Source organism: Cupressus sempervirens, chromosome 6, assembly GCF_028749045.1.
Source record: "Cupressus sempervirens isolate cs-2001-9-10 chromosome 6, ASM2874904v1, whole genome shotgun sequence".
Lineage (NCBI taxonomy): Eukaryota > Viridiplantae > Streptophyta > Pinopsida > Cupressales > Cupressaceae > Cupressus > Cupressus sempervirens.
The window spans coordinates 9,073,900-9,096,801 of record NC_143123.1 but is presented as its reverse complement, the minus strand read 5'-3'; positions in this window follow the sequence as shown (position 1 = coordinate 9,096,801).

Genomic DNA, 22,902 nt, shown 5'->3' with positions numbered 1-22,902 from the left:
AACTAGAAGAAAAGCCAAAATAGGAGAACAAGCACATATTCCTGAACATTTCTGCTTAGTAGTTGACTTTGAACCAAAGAATGTTGCTAAAGCCTTATCAGATTCTTGTTGGCAAAATGCTATGCAGGAAGAGATAAATCAAATAGAGAAAAATAAGACTTGGGAACTTGTTCCCAGACCTAGTGACAAAAATGTCATAGGTGGAAAGTGGATATTTCATAATAAACTGAATGAAGAAGGTAAAGTGGTCAGAAATAAAGCTAGATTTGTTTGTAAAGGCTATGCTCAACAAGAAGGCATTGATTTCGGTGAAACATTTGCACTAGTTGCAAGAATGGAATCAATTAGAATATTTCTTTCTTATGCTAGTCATAAAAATTTTACTGTTTATCAGATGGATATTAAAATAGCTTTCTTAAATGGCTATCTTGAAGAGGAGGTATATATGGAACAACCAAAAGGTTTTGAATCTGCTAAAAAACTTGATTATGTTTATCAATTGAAAAAGGCTTTGTGTGGCTTAAAACAGGCTCCTAGGGCTTGGTACTCCAGGTTGGATAAGCATTTAATTTCAAATGGTTTTTCTAGTGGAAAGGCAGACAACACTTTATATATCAAGGTGATTAATGATGACATTTTGGCTGTAGAAATCTATGTAGATGGCATTATTTTTGGGTCTACTAATGATGATTCAGCAAATTTTTTTTTCTAAAATCATGGAATCTGAATTTGAGATGTCAATGTTAGGTGTGCTCACTTTTTTCCTTGGTCTGCAAGTCTCACAGCTAGAACATGGATTATTTCTTTCCCAAACAAAATATGCCAAAGAAATGTTGAAGAAATTCAATATGTTAGAATGCAAATCTATTAGCACTCCTATGGAAACTAGTTGTAAATTAATGAAGAATGATGATTCACGATCAGTTAATCAGACTCTTTATAGATCTATGATTAGAAGTTTGCTATATCTAACTGCATCTAGACCTGATATAATGCAAGCTGTATGTATGGTGTCAAAATTTCAATCTGATCCAAAGCAATCACATCTTAACGTAGTGCATAGAATACTAAAATACATTCAAGGCACTCTTCATTATGGTTTATGGTATCCTCACAGAAATGATTTTACTCTTGTTGGTTATACTAATGCAGATTGGGGCGGATCTGATGATAAAAAGAGCACCAGTGGTGCAGCTTTCTTTCTTGGTGAGTGTCTGGTTGCTTGGCATAGTAAGAAATATGATTGTGTAACCCTATCCACTTGTGAATCTGAATATGTTGCCGCTACAACATGCTGTACTCAATTAATTTGGATGGATTATCAGTTATTTGATTTGGGCCTTCAAGTTTCAAAACCTATTTCAATAATGTGTGATAACATGAGTGCTATTCAATTAAGCAAAAACCCTGTTATGCACTCACGCACCAAACACATAAACATCAAACTTCATTTCTTAAGAGATAAAGTTCAAAATAATGAATTCAAATTGGTTTATGAACCTACTCAACGATAGGTGGCTGATATTTTTACAAAGGCACTACAAAGAGAACTGTTTGAACAGTTGAGAACACGATTGGGAGTTTTCTCTCAATCACTTCTTGCATAAACACTCTTACTAATCACTATTCTGTGATAGGTTTCTGCTCCTTTCATAGAAAGCATTCATGAAAAGCAGGTGGTCAAGTTTTTGACACAAAATTTTTGGGGGAGTAATCTAATCAACATTTCACATAGGTTGATTTTAGTTCGTTTCATGGTTTCAGACTTGGTTTCAGATTTGATTTCTCAGTTTGTGGTTGATTCAGATTAAGTTGGTTTCACAAATTTGTTTATTGGTTTTAGATTTGATTTCTTAGTTTGTGGATGATTCAGATTAAGTTGGTTTTAGTGATATGGATTAGCATTTCATGTCAAAAAAATTTGCATAAAAAATAGGGGAGATTGTTGACCGCGACGACTATTTTAAAAAGTGGAAAATTATGTTGGCAAAATATTTTAACATCGAGGTGTCAAATAAAGATTTAATAAAATCTGTCCAATGCATTGAATGCTGGGAATAAGGAAAAATTAAATAAAGTTAGTTTTTGGCAGTTGTAACATGACACTTGTATGATAAGCTCTATCACTGGTTGTACGCAGATATTTATGGAAGGTCTGCAAAGATTTTGCAAGATGTCCATAATATATGGCGAACTTCAAAACAAAGTTAAAAAATGTTAAGGTTGTGGGTGTTTTGCAAATGTTAAAGTTCACTCATTTGAAACAAATCATTGTTTCTCTTCTGTTCTTGATCTTCATATATTTTTCTCTACTACATTTTGTTTTCATGTACTTAAGGAAATCTTTCTACGACTCCAAACACAATAGCATTTGGTTTATCATCATTTTGATCGGTATATTTTGTAATGTTTGCCTAAAGATTCTGGTCTTTTTGGAAGAATGTTTTTATCTATGCTCTCACACATTTGATTCTGCTTATGCATGAGGTACTAGGACTTCGTCCCTGGATAGCACGGAAAAGAATAAGGCATAGACTTGCAATAAAAATCATCACTTCCCGGGCATATTAAAGACCAGGTATGAATCACATCATGGGTATTCAGGTACAGGTATGAATCTTTACAAAAGTGAACTTGTCCTGTGCAAAGTTAAAATTTTTGTTTTTTAAAAAACTGAAAAGATGCAATTACAGAAAGAGCATTTCAAAATGTTTGAAGTTTGAAGGATATTTTTCAAAAGAGTTATGTAACAGACATAGCAAAGTAATATGATTTACTATTCTTTCAAAAGAAAAAGAAAAACTATGTTTGAAAGTTTCAAAGATGACATCTTCTGATTCTAAATTAATAAAGAGGGTTTTTTAATCCGGAATATGTCTGCATAGTTTTAAAAGATTGAATGATTTTTGGGTCAAAATACTATGTGCAATAATTTTTGTTCAAAACAATAGAAATTGTACAAGCATTTTTCAGTTGGCTACAAACTGACATTTTGGAAACCATTCTTGAAGAATCTCAAAGTTGAAACTTTGTTACTTAGTCTTGGAGGCTTATAATGTTTTTCATATTTTTTGGGACAGGAACTATTTCGACTCTAAAACTGAATGTAAGTTAGTTTCTCAAGCAGTTTTTTTGACAAGAAGTTATTGAACAAACTCTAACTGATTCAGTTAGATATATGTAACTTACCATCTTCAAAGTCTTACTGATTCTAATTGGTTTCTCAAACAACAGCTTAAAAAAGGAGGGTTTCTCAACAACCCTAACTGGTTTTGTTGGTTCTATGTAACTGAACAATTTCAAAATTCTTCTCTATAAATATAGAGATCATTTGTAAATTAAGGAGGTGAGTTGAAAAAGAAAAAGAAGACTAAAAGTCTTATTATAAACTTGTATGCATGTGTAAATTTCATACATACACATTTATATGTTTGTATAAGGTTGTAATTAAAGCATTGATAAAAGGCTTAAAATATGCTTAGCAGTAGAAGTTGTTGATTGTAAAAAAGTTGGAATTCAATAAAGAATACAGGTTCATGGAGTGGTTTTTCTCCCTATGACGAAACCATGAGGATTTTTGAGGGTTTTCCACTCGGCACAAATTGGTGTCTCTTCATTTTGTGAGTTGGCATTATTCTATTTATAATGAATGTTTATATTTCAGTATGATTTAATTACATTACTGCTATAAACTGTGAATTCACTGAAAACAAATTGTGGAATAATTAAATAGTGTTCTGATTCACTGGCCCCCTCTTAGAATCCTAATACTTCCAACAGATATTGGATAGGAAGAGGATGATTTTGATAAAGAAGCCTAGTGCTTCAAATCCTTTGAGGAAAAAACTACCCATGATGTGTTCATTGAATCAGATAATTTTCCACTTAAAGAATCCCCTGAAGAAATGGAAGAAAAGAATGAGGGAAATAGAGAAAGGATTGTCTCAGTTGTCAATCTAGTCGATATGAACGAGGTCAATATGAAATTGTTGGAGGATGATCTCAAAGGGATTGACATTTAGCCTCCTCTGGGTGTCCCCCAAGCTATGAAGGCCACCTCCATGTACACCTTCAGAATGGAGCAATGGACTTTTAATTCTATAAAGTAACTCAATATTAACTATAGAGCTCTATAAGAACAATTTGTTACAAGGGATTGTTTACAAAATTGATAACTTGGAAAGAACTACTAGTACCTTGATCAATTTACCAAAAAAAATTTGAGGCCTCAATGTAGAGTATGAATAAAATTGCAAGTAATATAGATTTGAATGCAGACAAAATTGTGCTGTTCAACCTAGATGAAGCTAAGGGAGCAGAAGAGTCTTCGAGTAAGAAAAGAACCACATCTACTAAGAGGAAGTTGAAGACCAAAAATGATGACCTAATCAAAGAGGATGTCAAAGCGCCATGGAAAAGATCAAGGAATAGAAGGAGTTGGCTCTTGAGACAGTCTAATATTTGGTTAGTTATCTTGTTTTATGATCTTTTTGGTTTTTTCAGTCATTAGTCTTGGTCTATGGGTTCGTTTTGTAGGTGGTCTTGATCTATGTTGTGTTGGATTTATGGGAGGTTGGTGGTTTTCTTTTCAGTACAATTTAAAACTAATGAACTTTTTAAAATATTTTGTAATGATTGTTGAGGTTCCAACTTCCCTGTAAAAGAGATTGTGTTGACCCTACCTAGACTTAGAATTTCCTATTTTATTATTTTATAAATTAAAATTTTTAATAGATTTATTTATTTTATTCAATAAAAAAAAATTAAAAAAAAGAGGGTAAGGAAAGATATATGTGGACCCTTTCAATAAAGATGAGACTAGCAACACATAAATGGGGCAAAAATAGAGTTGCTCTTGGCTTTGGACTATGCAAGGAAGAAAATTTAAAGAATTTAGACAATTAAGAAGAAAATGTACAGATAATACATATTATTTTTGTTCTAATTAATTTAACAAAATAAAGTTAGATAATTAAAATAAAAAACTTGTGTGTCTAGTTATTTTTGTAAAGAAAAAGCACATTAAAAATTATCTTGAAGACAAACACTGTTTAAAAGAATTACATTGAATGCTTTACATAATATTTATCGTCAACATGGGTGTTGAATACTTCAGATATTTCTTTAGCAGTGTATTTATTAGCAGATCAGATTAATTTTAATTTGTTACGTAGTTCACATGAGACACTGCTAATACAGATTTCCAGAGTACTTAATATGAACTTCCTCTTGAGCAAATTTGCAGATTTAAGGTATTCTAGCGTGTAATTAGTACATCATGTCTTCTAGGCATACGTAGCAACATGTCTGCCCTTCTTATGGAACTCTGGAATATCAAAGCAAAGCATATTAGATCTAAAATAAATTTTCAAATGATACAAGAAGTTGTTTGTGATAACTTGTAAGAAATCACAAAGTATGAAGAACCTGTAAGCGGGAAGGGTAAAAAGAATATTTCAATCAACAGCCAAAATCAAGATTGGATCAATCCTAAGAAGTTTCAAAAGTAGAATTTTCTTAAGCTTACCTCCAATAACCATCCCAGCGCCTTGATTTGCCTTTTTATTCCGAATAGTTCTGTTTCTAACTAAGATTATGAAGAAGATAAGTTAGAAAAGAAGATCTAACTAGAACATTTTATGAAAAAGAAAAGAAAGAGAAAAAAATTCAATCTAGATAAACATTAATAAAATTTTGTAAAATCAGATAAAAAACAGTTTTGTTTGGAAATGAAAGTTTACCTTTAATGTGCTATCTAGCGCCTTGGATTTTCTATTTGTATCCATGATTTCTAACTCAAAATCAATTTTCGCTACTTGAGGTGTTTCTCGTCCTTTACTATTGTAAGCATAGTCGTTTGTAATAGGAGTATTGAGGATTATAGAAGCCTCTTCTATTGGACTAAACCTAGACCCATCAAAGCTATGAATTTCTCCATCACTAACAATTTTTGGTGTATTTGGGAAATTCAAATCGAATAATTCTTCACATAATCCACAACTGAGAAAGTTACTCTCAAAAACTTCATCTACATCACTCACTACTCTTTTACTAGAAGAAGAATCTACATGACATGCATTTGCAATAGGAGTATTTAGAATTAAAGAAGCTTCTTCTATGGGACTCAACCTAGACCCATCAAAACAATAAAATCCTCTTGCAGATTGCATTGGTGTTGCAAGAGGGGTCATAGTCAATTTGTGCTGCATAAATCCATCAGGGAGCAAATTGAGATCAAGCAATTCTTCCTCACTCACCTCAAAATTGAGAAGATTATTTTCATCTACAACAACTGAAGTTGAAGACTTGTTCATCGCCTTCATTGACTTCTTTCTCAAATTGGCAGAAACTGTTTCTGCAACATTGCTTTTGCTTTTCAACTGGGAAGAATATAAAGATGCATTTTTAGAGGCCTTAACCTTAACAGATGTTGAATTATTAGTTGAACAAGAGGGCCTAACTTTAGAATTCACTTCTCCAGCCAATACTGCCTTTTTCTGTTTATTAAGACTATGAAAACCTTGCAACTTGGTTTCTCTAATGGAAATCGAGTTAGACTTGTCTTCCAAAACTTTTGACGTTCTTCTTCTTTGATATTGAGATTCTCTTCCTTTTGCCTTAACATTCTTACCACATTTTCCATCATTCTCTTTGCTATTCATAAACTCATCTTTCTTCAGATTGAGATTTCTCACTGGTTCAGCTACAATCATCTTGGAATATCTACACAAAGACATTATAGAGGCGACAAATGAAATCTCAAATCTCCACTCTCAAAAGACTAAGAGCCCAAAATTTCTATATTTTCCCTCACAATGGGAATGCTGCGAGCTCTCTACAATTATAATCGCCTTGTATTCTTTTCTCAGTTGTACAAATCTGTCCATTTTTAGAAAATATCTTCGTGATAGAATTATGGTAGAGTTGTCATTTTCTGATAGAACTCTGGTGAATTTACGTCTGGCATGGCGCCAATCATGCTTCCCAAATATAATTAACCTAGAATAAATGTATTTTAAATGTCATTAGAACTCTGCAGATTTTTACCGTTGGAAAAAGTTTTAGAAACATCTTTAATTTAGATATAATAAGCAAAACAGTCTTTAAAAAACACTCTGACAGATTAATGTAGAGCCAACAATCACGTAACCATGCAACAGGAAGAGATGAAGTTACGATAAGAGAATTGGGAAGAGTCTCAGATTGTTATTGGAAATAGATAAATGCATCTTACACAAATTTCTACAGAGTAAAATAATTATTATTTGTGTTTTGATCGAAGTAGTATAATCAAGAGTTGAGAGTCATCTGAAAATAAATTTTGGAGTAGGTGGTCTTTGTATAATTGAATTATAAATTAATTGAGGGAAATTTAATGACATAAACTTTCTTTTTTTAATTATAAACATAGCCATAACAATAACTGGTAAAAATGGAGCTCTGCAGGTTGTTGTTAAGCTATTAAACAGCCCACCTTTCTAGCTAAGTTCAAGTAGCTGCAGAAGTAGCTAAATGTGTTGCTGCCTATCTTTAAATATTTGAGTTGGTCATTGTTGCTGGTCCTAATGTGTTGCTATGTGGTTGGTCGGTGGTGGTTTCAGTTTTTGCCGGTTCGTGGTTCATAGATCGTGGTTTGAGTTTGCTAGTTCTTACTACCCCTCTTTTGTCTGTTTTTCAGTTCCAATTTTTTTCCTTGTCATGGCTTGTGAACCTATTTTTCTCTATCTTCGGACATGACCTCATAACAATTAAATTTGGATTAATTTTAAACGTTTTAAGATTTTGTATTTTGAATTTATAGTAAATCTAATAATCATCTAATCATATCATTTTTAAATCTAAATATACTAATAAAATATAATAATTATTTTTATATTTCAATTTTTGAAGGGCCTAAAGAAAATACACATGCAGAAAAGGAAAATACTTAAATCCTATAGAAGAAGAACACTTATATAAATAATTTTAAAATAATTTTATATATTCTTCATTTTTAATTGGCAATCATATCCCAAGAAAATGAAAGAAAAAATATAAGAATCGTAACTTACATGAGAGAATTGGATACCTTGATATGCAACTATTATAGTCTTGAACCAAAAGATCCAAAGCTCTAGCCTTGAGCTCCCAACTTGGAGAAAGAAAACTCTTGCCTTAAACTTATTTTTTTAAAAACCCAGATAACCCCAACTCATTCTCCACTCTTTGCTTTATAAATCCATAGCAATTATGAATTTGAATCTACAAAAAGCATCAATAATTTTCAAACTACAATTCTTCTTAACATGATAACACTTTGAAATGTTAAAGGAATTCAAGAAGGTGTCACATGTCAACTTCTATGATTAAAACTATTGATTTCATGTGTCATACCAATTCGATAACATGAAAAAAAATATCTATAATATTTTAAAATCATTCATTTATTCAACAAATTCAAGACATTGTACGCAAGATTATTCTCAAATGGTAAACCCCCTATTAATTCCATATTCAAACTTCTAAGCATGAAAATGAAGGTTAAATATGTAAATGAAATAAGAAATATGCTTGTGGGAAACCATCTTAAGGAACATTATGAGTAATTGCAGATGATCAATATCCGTGAAGTTTTGCTAATGAATATAGGAAAGTGTAAAAAGGAAGGTCTAAACATTTGCAATCTTGAATGAATATCCAAGTGATAAGGTAGAATTTGAATGTGGTCAATGTTTGAAGTGTAAATATTATTGCTTAAATTTGTACACAAGGTTAGACAAAAAATATCTAATTAAATTTTATTTTTTCTAATAGTGTTTGTTGATGATCCATGAATAATTTCTCTATAACCCTAGTGATGTGGATATAATAAATATCTAAAACTATCTCTAGTCATTGGTATATTAATATTATTGTGTTGACTATGTTGAAACGGTTTTCTAAACAAAACTAGCATACTTATATATAGGCTCCTCTATCACTACACTCAATAATTTCCTATCTCTCTATTGTTCTTGAATAGAATGAATGACTACCTTACTACTAAGTTAATATTTTTTAATCTCACAGGTTCCTTGCATTTCTTTCTTAAAGGATGTCATCCCTTGATTAGATAATGTTTTTCAATTTCGCATGCTCCTCTCACTATATATTGTAATTTACATTCATGAATCTATTTAGGTATTAAAAAGAATAATATTTGATAACCTATTGAATAAATTTTGCAACACTCTAAACTATAGGAAAGAGTTTAGATTGTCATAAAATTTTGTATAAAAGATAGAGGACATATAATCACTCGGTGAGAGTTACACTTGGGAAACCAAGAAATTAATAAACTAAAGAATGATAGGACCAAGCCCAAAACCATCAATAAAATAAAAGGTCTATAAGTGGCTAGAATAGTTCCTACAAAAGGAGGAGGGTTCTGATCATCCGCCTTCCACCATACATCGACATGGTTAAGATTAGGGTCCAAATGGGACTAGGCAACCTCAATCTTTTTCTTCTAATTTGTCCTTCCGCGATGGACAAATAGATAAGGAGAGCTATAAGAGCGATTGATGCAAGGGCATTCGAGGGTCAAGGTTGTTCACTCATATGTGAGTTTTGGTCAAAATTTACTTCTGGGGGTCATAACCTTTGACTCGGATGTGGGTTTTGGCTGAAATGTTAAAGGTAGTTGTGCGAGGAGGAGTTATTTGGATTGCTAATAGAGCTTAGCTCGAGAGGTGGCCATTTCAACCTTTTTGGGAGTCTAAAATCTCATTTTGACCTCCACATTTGGCTTTTCATGGCTTTTACTATTTTTTTAGAAAGTTGGTTTTGTAATAAATTCAAAATCATATTTTTGATTTTGTTGATTAGTTGCAATTCATCTTGCCTTAGTTGGGGGCTTTTCTTGGGAAAAATCTAGATTCGTAGGATGACTTTTGAAAATTACCCAAAATAGAAAAAAAAATTCTTGAAAATTTGTCAAATATGGTAATTTTTGGAATTTTAATAAGTAGTTGATTTCTTTCATTGTAGAGGTAGAGTAGAGTTGCAAAAGTTTATAGAAGAATTATAACGTTTTGAAACTTTTGTGTTCTATGCATTTTTTATTTATTCTTTGAAGGGTTTGGGTTACATCACCCATTTGGAAGAGTTGGGAAACCCCAAATATTTTTCCAAACCCCAACCAATACTAGTAAAAGTGAGGGAACTATGATAAATAATGGGTCATCTAGTCACATAACCACCTCTAGGGTAGAAAATGAAGTAACAACATTGAAAGTTTATACCACCACCAGGACAATAGAGTGCCTAGGATCTCAGTTTGTGGTGTGGAGGATAGAGAATTTTTGGTTTTTTTAATGGTCATGGGGCAAAGATCTATCACTAAGAAAAACAACATTGAAATAATTCTTGAAGGAATGGCACCTTGTTGGATTGTACTTGAACATGCATCATAGCATTATTACAAATTCATGATTTAGAATATGATGAGACATGTAAATCAATAACAATGTGAGAAAAATGATGCATAAAATCCATATTTCCAAATAATAAAGAGAACTTTCATCCTAAGAGTAGTCATTTCTAAATGAATCTAATACCTAATGCCTAGGAGAATCTCCCAACAAGATCATATTCCAAGAGGGGTTTAGACCTAAATAGATTTGAAAAAATAATAACTCCAACCCCAAAACTATTGGGCTTTCCAATTCTATCAAAAGAAGTAAACAAAAATCTATAGATATTAATAGAATACATGTACCATCTTAAATTGGAAGAACTTCAATTTAATGACAATTTAGCACCTATTTTATGAGAGACTTGCATTTAATTTACATTTTCATCTTTCTTCGTATCTCTTTTTGTTTCTCCTAAATAGAATTGGGGTAGAGCCTAATACGTATTCCTCGATATTCCTATTCCATGATATAAATTTTAAGGTAGGATCTATCCATTTGGGTTATTCCTTTCCTCTTTCCTATCACTTAGAATCTCATTTTTACATTGAAATTGGGTTTTCTCAAAATCTACACCCAATTTTTTGAAACTAAGACCTATTATGGGTCCCTGAGGAGTTCTGAAGGATTTTTGGAACTAGTTAGTAGGGATGTAGTGCATCTCTACATAGAAACTAAGACTTATTTTGGGACCCTAAGGGACTCTCAGGGGTTTCTAGACCTAGTTAGTAGGGGCGTAGTGCATCCCTACATAGAAATCAAAGACATGGTGTGTCCCTTCTTGGGACCTATTTTTGGGTCTCCTCCTTGGGCCTTGCATCAAGATTCATCAAAGCCATTAATTATTAGTCCATATGATTGGTGGGAGAAATTCTTTTTAAGCCCTTTATAAACCAATTCATTATCTCCATTTTGCATCATGCATACATCTATCATTTGTATGCACAAGTACTCAAGCATTCACACATTCAAGTCATCTTCAATTATATTCAAGGAGATCATTTTGTAAGCCATTGGAGAGGAGATATCTTGCATTCATGGTACTTTCAAGGATATTCAAGGAGTTTATTTGGGGGCTTCATCACATCTTTATGTTCATGCCATAACCTTTCAAGATCTAGCTTCCTTCATTGATGATAGTGGAGCTTGTCATGAAGAGAAGACTTCTACATTCACCCTTCTTATAAAATCACATCCTTTTGATCCATTCAGTTGGAAAAGTGACTTTATTACATTCAATTTGAGAAATCTCACTATTGTAAAATGAATTTTTGCATTTACTTTACATTTCTAGCATTTCAATTATTTCAATTTTGAGGTCAATTCCAAAACTAGGGTTTGACCAAGGTAAACCCTCCATCAACAAAACTTAAGGTTGTGAATATTAGAAGGTAAAATAGAGTGCAGATTTTGATACCACTCTTTTTGAACTTCAAAGCTCTAAAACTATTTTGTATTCCAATACACTTCCAAGCAGGGATTAACTACAAACTTACCAAGTCAACCATGTTGCCTTAGGTCGACCTTGCTTCATCAGGTGGACCATGTTGCTTTAGGTTGACTCTACTTTGTTAGGTTGACCTTGCTAGTTTAGGTTGACCTTCCTTCATTAGGTCAACCCTACCATTTCAAACCTTCTTCTCTAGGTTGACTCCGCAAGAAATCTGAACAATTTTTGAGTTTTGTAGATCTCATGATTTCTAGACTAGTTTGTAGGTTTTGAAAATTTTAGAGATTATTTGACAATCAATTTATAGGTTTTTATTTCATAGGGTGAGTCTATTTTCTTTCTCTAATTCAATATTTATTTCTATTTCTTTACAATCAGCTTTATATTGCATATCTATCTACTTTGATAGAAACCCTCTCTTTGTGGAGGAGAGGGAGAAGTAAATCCAAGTAATTTACCCTTTTTCAATAGGTTATGAATTGATATTTTCTCTTGTGCTAAATTGAGCTTACATTAGGAGGTGAATCTTAGTTTTTACCCTTCATGTGTGCATAGGGTAGAGTATTCACTTTCCCCATATACATTTTGGTGAGTCTAACTTCTTACCCCCATCTTTTCAGTTTTGGAGTTAGAATGTTAAATCCTTTTCTTCTTTTTTTGGAGTTAGATTTCTTCTTGGTGTATCTAGATCTACTTTTTATGTTATTTTTTTCATTTTTGGCATTTAGATCTCCTTAATTTCATTTACATATAGATTGCATTTCATATATTTGTATTGTGAAAATATAAAAAACTACATCTAGTTTCTTTCATAATCATTGCATTTCCTTTTAATAGGATTTTTATCTTTATTTTCAAGTTATCTTCATGACCTTTCACACATTTGATTTAATGCATACAATAATGCTTTAGGATGTTCTTTGTAAGGAAACTTGAAACTAAAAACATAATTGTTTCAACATAACCCATAATAGATCTAAAATAAATAAACACTTAAAATCCAGATGCAAGAGAATAGATAACATACCCACAAAATGTGACATAAGATATACCCTGGGAAACCCTCATTGAGAGTAGAAACCTAGTCTCCAAAAGCATCCATCACAATGTATTATTCAACAAAACACCATTGCAACTCAACCATGAAAACATTCAATGTCATAGTTGTAACCAAGAAATCCATATGAACACTTGCATGAATCCACACATCCCATGTCATACTTTCAACCTTCACAAATGCTCCCTTGGCTAACCTATCTTGTTATGTCTTGCTAGACTTTCCTTTCTCTCCTTGCCTCTACAACAACTCTTGTGGTTTCTTTTATAGTAGAAAGCTCCCAAAAAACCACCAAGGGGTATTATATAAAACATGTACTAAAACCATGAGCTAAAAATTGTCATTGACCCACATTTAATTATATTTTTCTAATATTAAATAATTACAACAAATATTATCACAATGTATCAATACAATTCATCAAGGATATCCCGTGGGAATCTCTACATGTTGCACGCCCATCTAGATGCTCCTAGGTGCAATATTACATAATAAAATAAAATAAAAATATAAACAATAGTATGCAATGTGTGCAATGCACATGATCTCAAAATCTCCTACTTGTTGTATACATTTCATAGGGTCAATCCATAGGCACATAAATGAACAAGAAAAACATTCCTCCTAGCATATCCACCACCATGAATCAAAGTACACCATGTGCTCCATCCAGGTACTCACAATAAAATCAAGTATCCAACATCTCAAACATGAATGATCCCACCTCCTATTATGCCAGTACCACCAGACATACATAAAATTCATCCAAAGAGAAAGCAACCCAACTCATAAAATTATGTATCAATTAAAATGCCAAATAAAAACACCTAATCCAAAAGGAAACCACATGTATCTATAGCTATGAAAAATACATAGCTGAAATAGCACCCACAAAAAATGCCAACTCATCCAACTATTCGTACTTCTAAAGGTATACCAAGTGAATCTAACAACATCAACACATCCAATTTGTAGCATGCAATTACAAGCCTCAAGAGCAATATGTGCCACATATGCACCGAGAAGCTCCCATTACAAAAGATGATGTCAAATCTATAACCAATCCACTCACAACATCTCAAGAACTAAATCCATGTAGTATCAATGACACCCATAATATGTAAACCAATAACCTTAAAGAAAAAATCTCATAACAAGTCTCCAACACTCTCCCAAGTTCTCCACAACTAACAAAAGAAAAGAGATAAATGAATAACCATGTCATCTCTCACATGACATATATGAACAAAAACTAGTAATCACAATCTCCAACAAATCTCAAATCTAATGGAAGTGAAACAGAACATCAAAGAAGATTACCAAGAACAAAGTCAAACCATGCAAATCATAACTTGTTTCATGTACTTTTATACACACCTCTAGATGTAAACTATGCCAATTTAGATGTTACTTATGTCTTGGTACCTTTGAGATAGATTTCTATCAGGATTTCCTTGACCTAGATGATGGTTATGACTTTTGGGATTGATATCCGTATGGAACTTGAGATTATCTTCTCAGCATGGTGGGAGTGGGTTGTTTGGGTTCCATGAGGTCAGGTGGTAGTATTTCTTATACTATTGAGATCCGAAAGCTAGATGTCATTACTAGATGTACTTGTGCAGTTGTTCCTTTCATTCTAATCTTGTATTAATGTTCGCTAGTCATCTTCTGATGTAGTGTACTTGATTATTGAAAATCTTATCAGATGTTGTATTTATTCATGATGTATATTCTTTTAGCTTTTCATACCCTGTGAGTTGTATAGAGGATGATTATGCATTTGGGTTATGTCATGTGACATCTTATGTAATTGTATATTATTTCATTTGATTCACACTTATGGTTATTCTATGATGTGGATTTTGCTATGTATCAGATTTAGTCTTAATAAAACTTATATATGTGATTCAACATCATGGAACCCTTAAGAGATGTGATTTGTTTATGTATTGTTTGTATCTATATGCAAGATATTGCTTTTGCTATATTATCTATTGTCGTTTTAATCTTTAAAAATTTTTTTTGGCAAACTTAGTGACATTTTAGGTTAATTTCTTTTGGAATCCCTACTGGAGCATTACAAAAATAGTATTTCTAAAGAGGAATTTTTTTTTAAAAAAAGATCTAGAGTTCAACGTATTCAAAAGGGTAGACATAATACTAAATTGTTCCACCAATCTACCCTTAAACATAAAAAGGAATTCAATTAGAGAATTAATTTGTCCATATGGCTTTATTCTCAATACAAAAGAAGATCTATTAATAAGGAAGTAACAAATTATTATTTTTCCTATTTCGAGCATTGCTTTGATATCTAACCAAACTTTTGATTTTCTATTAAAAAACATCTATAAAGTTCTTTCTCCATACAATGTCAAGGGTATGTGTACAAATATCTCTATTGATGAATTCAATAAAATTATTATTTTTAATCTCATGTAAGACATTTTCCTACCCATATTTTTCAAATGTTCTACGATATTGTTAGAATTGATATATTCTTCTATGCTAGGGAGATATTATGTTATACAGGTATCTTACAAGAACTCAAAAAATACCTACATTCCTTCAATGCCTCAAACTATGGAGAGAAAAAAATGACATGTTTATGACATAGTAGCCTTTGTAAAACTATTTACAAAATTCTATTCATATTCTTGGGGAATTTTGTAAAACCATTATAGAATTCTATTCATATTCTTGGAGAAAAAAATTAAACCTTTAACCTATGGAGATGTAAAGCACATCATAAGGTTTTAACAATTTTTGCAAAAGTTAAATTAGAGGCCAAGAAGACCCCTTTCCATATTTTTAAATAGTTTATTATTGAGCTCTTTGTGTTAGGAAGATTAAGATTATCTAGAATATTCTAGAGTAGATGGGAGTAAATTTTCTAGTCTTCTATGGAACATTATAGACTATGAGTTTGACACCTTTCTATGGAACATCCAAGACTGTGAATAAAACATTCTAGGATGTAGAATATTCTAGAAGAGAAGTTTCTAGATCTATCCATTACCTCTATAACTATGTACTATGCACAAACAAGCAATGCATAGTTAGAAGCAATTTGAAATCTGTAATAGTTTTAAGAAATTTATATTATTATATTCTTCTTGATGAGTTATTTGCTATTTTTTTGGTCATATTTTATTATATTGTAGCTATTATTATTTTGGTATTTTAGTTTATTTTGGGTTGTTTTTAACATGGTATTAGAGAAAGGGTTCAACTAGAAATAGACCGTTGAAGTAATTTTCTTACATGACTTCCATATTGTTGGAGAAATATTTGTTTGAACTTTTCTTTTATGGCTAAGACGGGCTCTGCAAATGAGATATTGGAAATATTTGATGGAAGTGGTTTTACAGATTGGAAGATTGTAAACAAGAATGCTTTGAGAGAAAAGACTTTATGGAGGATAGTGAATAAAGAGATTGGAGAACCCCAAATTGGTAGAGTAAAAGAGTTTTGAAAGTGCAAGCTGGAGAAAGCTAGATGTATTATTGGTAAATCTTTTAGCCCCAATCTCAATAGAAGGTTTGTCAATACTAATGATCCAATAGAGTTGAGGAAGATTTTAGAAAAATATGAGAAAGATGAAGATATTGCTAGGACATTCAGTATAGAATAAATTTTGGTGAATTTAGATCCATCTTGTTTTGAAAAAATGACAACTTATTTCATATAAGTTAGTTTTTAAAATGCTCAATTGAAGAAAATAGGTGTTGAGTAAGCAAAAATAAATAAATAAGTTGATTGTAATGGTTGAAAGTAAGCTCCCTTAGTCATACAGCTATTCAAGGAATCAAGGAAAAGGGTTATTCAACTAAATCCTAATGCTCCACAACAAACATTTGATCAATTTTGTAAGTTTGTTTTAGATGAAGAAGATAATCTTACTAAAAAAGGATGTATTATAAAAAAACATGCATATGCAACTAAAAATAAAGTTTTATATATAATGGAAAGAATAATTGGAGATGATATAATAAATTTTAAAATAGTGAAGGTTCTGCCTATTTGTCTAGAAATGATGGTGTAGAAAAAGAAGTTGGAAGAAAACTCATTATTTGCAGGTACTGTGGTGGTGAAAATCATATGGAAAAAAATTGTTTCAAAAAAAGGAAGTAATACAAGCCCAAGAAAGGAAGTTTTAAGGATGGAATGAAGCATAGACACAACTTTGTAGCCGTATCCTAAAAAATGCAAGAGAAATCAAGTATGGAGGTAATTGATATACCTTAAATTAGATGTAATGTTAAGGCGAGATACTTAACTTCAAATTTTGTTAAAGAATGGATTTTAGATTCAATACTGTCATTTCACATTAGTGGAGATAGATCTTTGCTGAATTATTTTTATGAAGGAAAGAATTCAGATCAAGAAATTACAACTGGAAATAAAAAGAAACTTGCAGTTCTAGGAACAATAATTGTTAATATAACAAATGGATCTTTGAGATATGTTTTATTGGTTGATGGATTAGGGGTGAATTTTATTTCAGTATAGAAAATGGTTCAAGTTGGATATGATTTTTTTTTTATACTACTGATCAAGTTATTATTAGAGATAAGAAAGATCAAAGCAATATAATTTCTATTGGTAGAGTTGATCATGAAGAGAGTCTATTTAAATTAAGGGATTGATGAATTTACACACTCTCATGCTTATATTTCCCAAGATAATCATATGTCAAAACTTTGGCATGCTATATTTGGACAAATGAATTATAAAAAATTACATGATATGATTAGAATGGATATGGTTAGAGGATTAACAAAAATTTCACCCTTTGAAGAAGTTTGTGAAGGATGTGTGCTAGGGAAACATCACCGAGATCCTTTTGATTTAGATAAAGCATGGAGATATAAACATCCATTACAACTCATTCATAGTGATTTATGTGAATCGGCCTATCATTCACTTTCAAGTGCCAAGTATCTTCTCAATTTTATCAATGATTATAGTAGGAGAGTATGAGTTTATTTCATTGGAAAAGAGAATGAAGTACTTGAAGTTTTTCAAAAATTTAAGGCATAAGTTTAAAATATAAGTGGGAAAAGGACTAAAAACTTAAGAATGGATAATGGGGGTGAATATTGTAATATTTCATTTGAGTTATTTTGTGAAAGTTGTGACATTAAAGTAAAAAGTGAAGTTCTCTATAATCCTCCACAAAATGAGGTGGCTAAAAGAATGAATAAAAATCTTTTATAAATGGCTCATTATATATTTCACTTTGAAAGTTTACATAATAAATTTTTGGGTTTGATTGTTTCTTGTGTTGCATATATTGTGAATATAATTCCCACCAAATCCGTCACAAATATCACCCGTAAAGAAGCTCTGAATGGTAGAAATCCCCACATTGGTTATTTTAAAGTATTTGGGTGTATTACTTGGATATATATTCTTAATGAAAAGAGAAAAAAGTTAGAACCAAATAGTCACAAGTGTTTGTCTACGGGTTATAGTGAATAATCAAAGGCTTATACACTATATGATTTGACAACAAACAAGGTATTTGTTAGTAAAGATGTAAAGTTCTCTATAGTCCTCCAAAATGAGGTGGCTAAAAGAATGAGTAAAAATCTTTTAGAAATGACTCATTTTATTTCTCACTTTAAAAGTTTACATAATAACTTTTTGGGTTTGGTTGTTTCTTGTGTTGCATATATTGTGAATAGAATTCCCAACAAATCCCTCATGAATATCACCCCTCAAGAAGCTTGGACTGATTGAAATCCCCACATTGGTTATTTTAAAGTATTTGGGCATATTGATTGGGCACATATTCTTAATGAAAAGAGAAAAAAGTTAGAACCAAAGACTCACAGGTGTTTGTCTCTAGGTTATAATGAAGAATAAAAGACTTGTATGCTATATGATTTGACAACTAACAAGGTATTTGTTAGTAGAGATGTAAATTTTGATGAGTATTCACAACTTTCAACCACCTCCTCTCCTTGCACAAATATAAATCCTTCATAGATTATAGAAATAATTGAAGACTACATTGATGAGGATGAAGAATGCATTGTTGATACTAATGAAATAACTCATAAAACTTATCAAATAACTCATAAGACTTATATCAAACTCATAAAACTTATCAAATAATTTTTTAGCTATAATAGTTACATATTACAAATTCAAAAATATTTTTATGAAACTATTATTTGATATATGTAGTTTGAAGGATAATTGAATTTATTCTTAAACTATTATAACTTACCAACTCACTATTAAATTTTTAGTCTTAAACTATTACAATTTCCAGCAAATACAATCCACTACATGGCACTTGTTGTATTTGTCGTAGGCTATACTATTGCAATCAGTTGTACTTAACTAGTTATTAAACTTTTTTATTGTAAGTATTTTTTATTTAATTTTTAATTTTTAATTTTTAAAATTTTTAAATTTTTTTTACTTCAATTTCATTGACTTATAAAATTGGGTTTTATAGGAGTGGATTTGGAGGAAGCACTACTCGATATTTTAGATTGTAAAAATATTTTGTTATGTAAAACTATTAAATCAATAATATGTTACTATATAATTATTTTAATACAATATTTTTATTTTACAATAATTTGTATATTAATATTAATACTTTAAGATACAAAGTTATAATAGTGCATTGACATTTATATTTAATTATAATTTTTTAAATTAATTTTAAAAAATATTTCAAAGATAGATTTTTAATTTAAAAGTATAATTTAAAAAATTAATCAAAATATATAATATTAATGAAATTATATCAAATTTTTAACATTACTACTCTATCTAATTAAGCTATTATAAATTATGGCAAATACATGCCACTATGTGGCACTTGTTCAATTATGGAATTGGAACAAATCTTCCTTTTGGTAGCATTTTCTTTTAAGAAAAATAGTTGATAGAAAATATTATGGAAATTTAGAATGAGATTGAGAAATATGCAAGGTTGTTGAACACTAAGTTAAAAGAGGAAATCTTAATGGATGAACTACACAATATTTTCTCTTAAGAGGAAATATTCTACAGAAAAGATCTAGAGTTTAAGGGGTTTAAGAGAGAGAATATACTTGTGGTGAGTGAACTTAGATACACAAAAAAAAAATCCATTTTTTTTTTCAAGATCTAGAGAAAAAAAAAACTTCTTCAATATTTTCAATGTCATAGTTCTAACCAAGAAATCCATCTTCAATATTTTCTTTCATTTTGTGTCATAGTTGTAACAAAATGAAAGAAAATTTCAATGTCATAGTTCTAACCAAGAAATCCATATGAACACTTGCATGAATCCACATATCCCATATCATACTTTCAACCTTCACAAATGCTCCCTTGGCTAACCTATCTTGTTATGTCTTGCTAGACTTTCCTTTCTCTCCTTGCCTCTACAACAACTCTTGTGATTTCTTTTATAGTAGAAAGCTCCCAAAAAACCACCAAGGGGTATTATATAAAACATGTACTAAAACCATGAGCTAAAAATTGTCATTGACCCACATTTAATTATATTTTTCCAATATGAAATAATTACAAAAAATATTATCACAATGTATAAATACAACTCATCAAGGATATCCCGTGGGAATCTCTACATGTTGCACGCCCATCTAGTTGCTCCTAGGTGCAATATTACATAATAAAATAAAATAATAAAATATAAACAATATTATGCAATGTGTGCAACACAAATGATCTCAAAATCTCCTACTTGTTGTATACATTTCATAGGGTCAATCCATAGGCACATAAATGAACAAGAAAATCATTCCTCCTAGCATATCCACCACCATGAATGGAAGTACACCATGTGCTCCATCCAGGTACTCACAATAAAATCAAGCATCCAACATTTCAAACATGAATGATCCCACCTCCTATTATGCCAGTACCACCAGACATACATAAAATTCATCCAAAGAGAAAGCCACCCAACTCATAAAATCATGTATCAACTAAAATGCCAAATAAAAACACCTAATCCAAAAGGAAACCACATGTATCTATAGCTATGAAAAATACATAGCTGAAATAGCACCCACAAAAAATTCCAACTCATCCAACTATTCATACCTCTAAAGGTATACCAAGTGAATCTCATAACATCAACACATCCAATTTGTAGCATGAAATTACAAGCCTCAAGAGCAATATGTGCCGCATATGCACCGAGAAGCTCCCATTACAAAAGATGATGTCAAATCTATAACCAATCCACTCACAACATCTGAAGAACTGAATCCATGTAGTGTCAATGATAGCCATAATATGTAAACCAATAACCTTAAAAAAAAATCTCATAACAAGTCTCCAACACTCTCCCAAGTTCTCCACAACTAACAAAAGAAAAGAGATAAATGAATAACCATGTCATCTCTCACATGACATATATGAAAACAAACTAGTAATCACAATCTCCAAAAAATCTCAAATCTAATGGAACAGAACATCAAAGAAGATTACCAAGAACAAAGTCAAACCATGCAAATCATAACTTGTTTCATGTACTTTTATACACACCTCTAGATGTAAACTATGCCAATTTAGATCTCCTATATAAACCCCAACCAAGAAGCCACAACAACACCCAAACCATAACATATAACTAATCATGGATGTAAGTATCTCACAAGAAGATCAATGTAGTGCCTACCCCTAGTTCACATTTTTGCTAACATTGTCAAACTCTTTTAGGGCTAGTTCTATGTTGTTGGTTAGCAGCATTGTTTTGAGACTATCAAATATTGTGCTATGGATTCAGTTTATATGTGATGAGATTACTTAGACTTTACATTTCATGTATGCATGATGATTATTCAAGTGATTTCAGTTATTGATGATGATTAGTAAGATGATTTATTATCATATGTGTTTTCTTATGGATACTTACCCCATACTTGCATGTGTATGGTGTGCATGTTTTTTCTTATGTATGGCATGTCTGATGTGGTTAAAGAAGGGAGTTGTAGTCACCTGCTAGTCGAGATCTACATGATGCACCACTTCTTGCCATTGCTTGTTTAGTCTAGTATATATTGTACTTGTACATGCATGGTTTTTATGCAGGTTGCAGGTACCGGGTATCGACTTCCCTAAATCCCAACCCTTTAAGCCATTTGTCTTAATTGGAAAATGAGGACAAGTATCTGAGTTGATTACCCTCCGAATATGTTGGATAACATAATTCGTTATAATAAGCCTTGGTTTGATTTTGTATGTATTTTGGCTATGATGGGTTTTCATATTTTTACCTTGTGAGTCTTTGGTGTATTTTCTATTAATTAAGCCTAATTAAAAATTTAATTAATGGTTTAATTTAATGGAAAATTAATATGCTATTTTACTATTTATTTTATTTAATTAATTGGGAAATTAATTAAACAAAATAATTAAATTTGAAAATAAAAGTTATAAATTTAAATTTGGAATGTGACAATATTTATTTTAATAATAATGTATTGGAGTTCATTTTTAAATAAATGACTAAATAATATTATTAAAGCAGAGTATTATAAATTTTCTATATCACATGCAATGCCTAATTCAGAAAGCAGGTAACATTTATAATTTCACAATTTATAATCCTTCCATAGTCCTCTATATACTCATATATCTATCCATAGAGAAAGCATAGTCCTCTAGATAGTCATAAATTTGTCCATAGAAGCCTTTATAAATTGGCACTTTATCTTTGCTAATAGATTTTGTAATGTTCCCCATCTTTTTGGCTCTCAATGGAGTTCTTAAATTTTTATTCTCCGAAGGTCAAGTGGAGAAACAAGGAGAAATAAATTAAATTAAAGTCAATAAATAAATAAATCTAAAGGCGACTTTATATTTAATTAATTTAATATTCTAGAAGCACAACTAATTATTGTATTGCAAAGGGGGAAGCTTCTAGAGAGTACAATTAAATTATATTTTATTTCCTTCTATAAAGGTGAAGGAAAAGA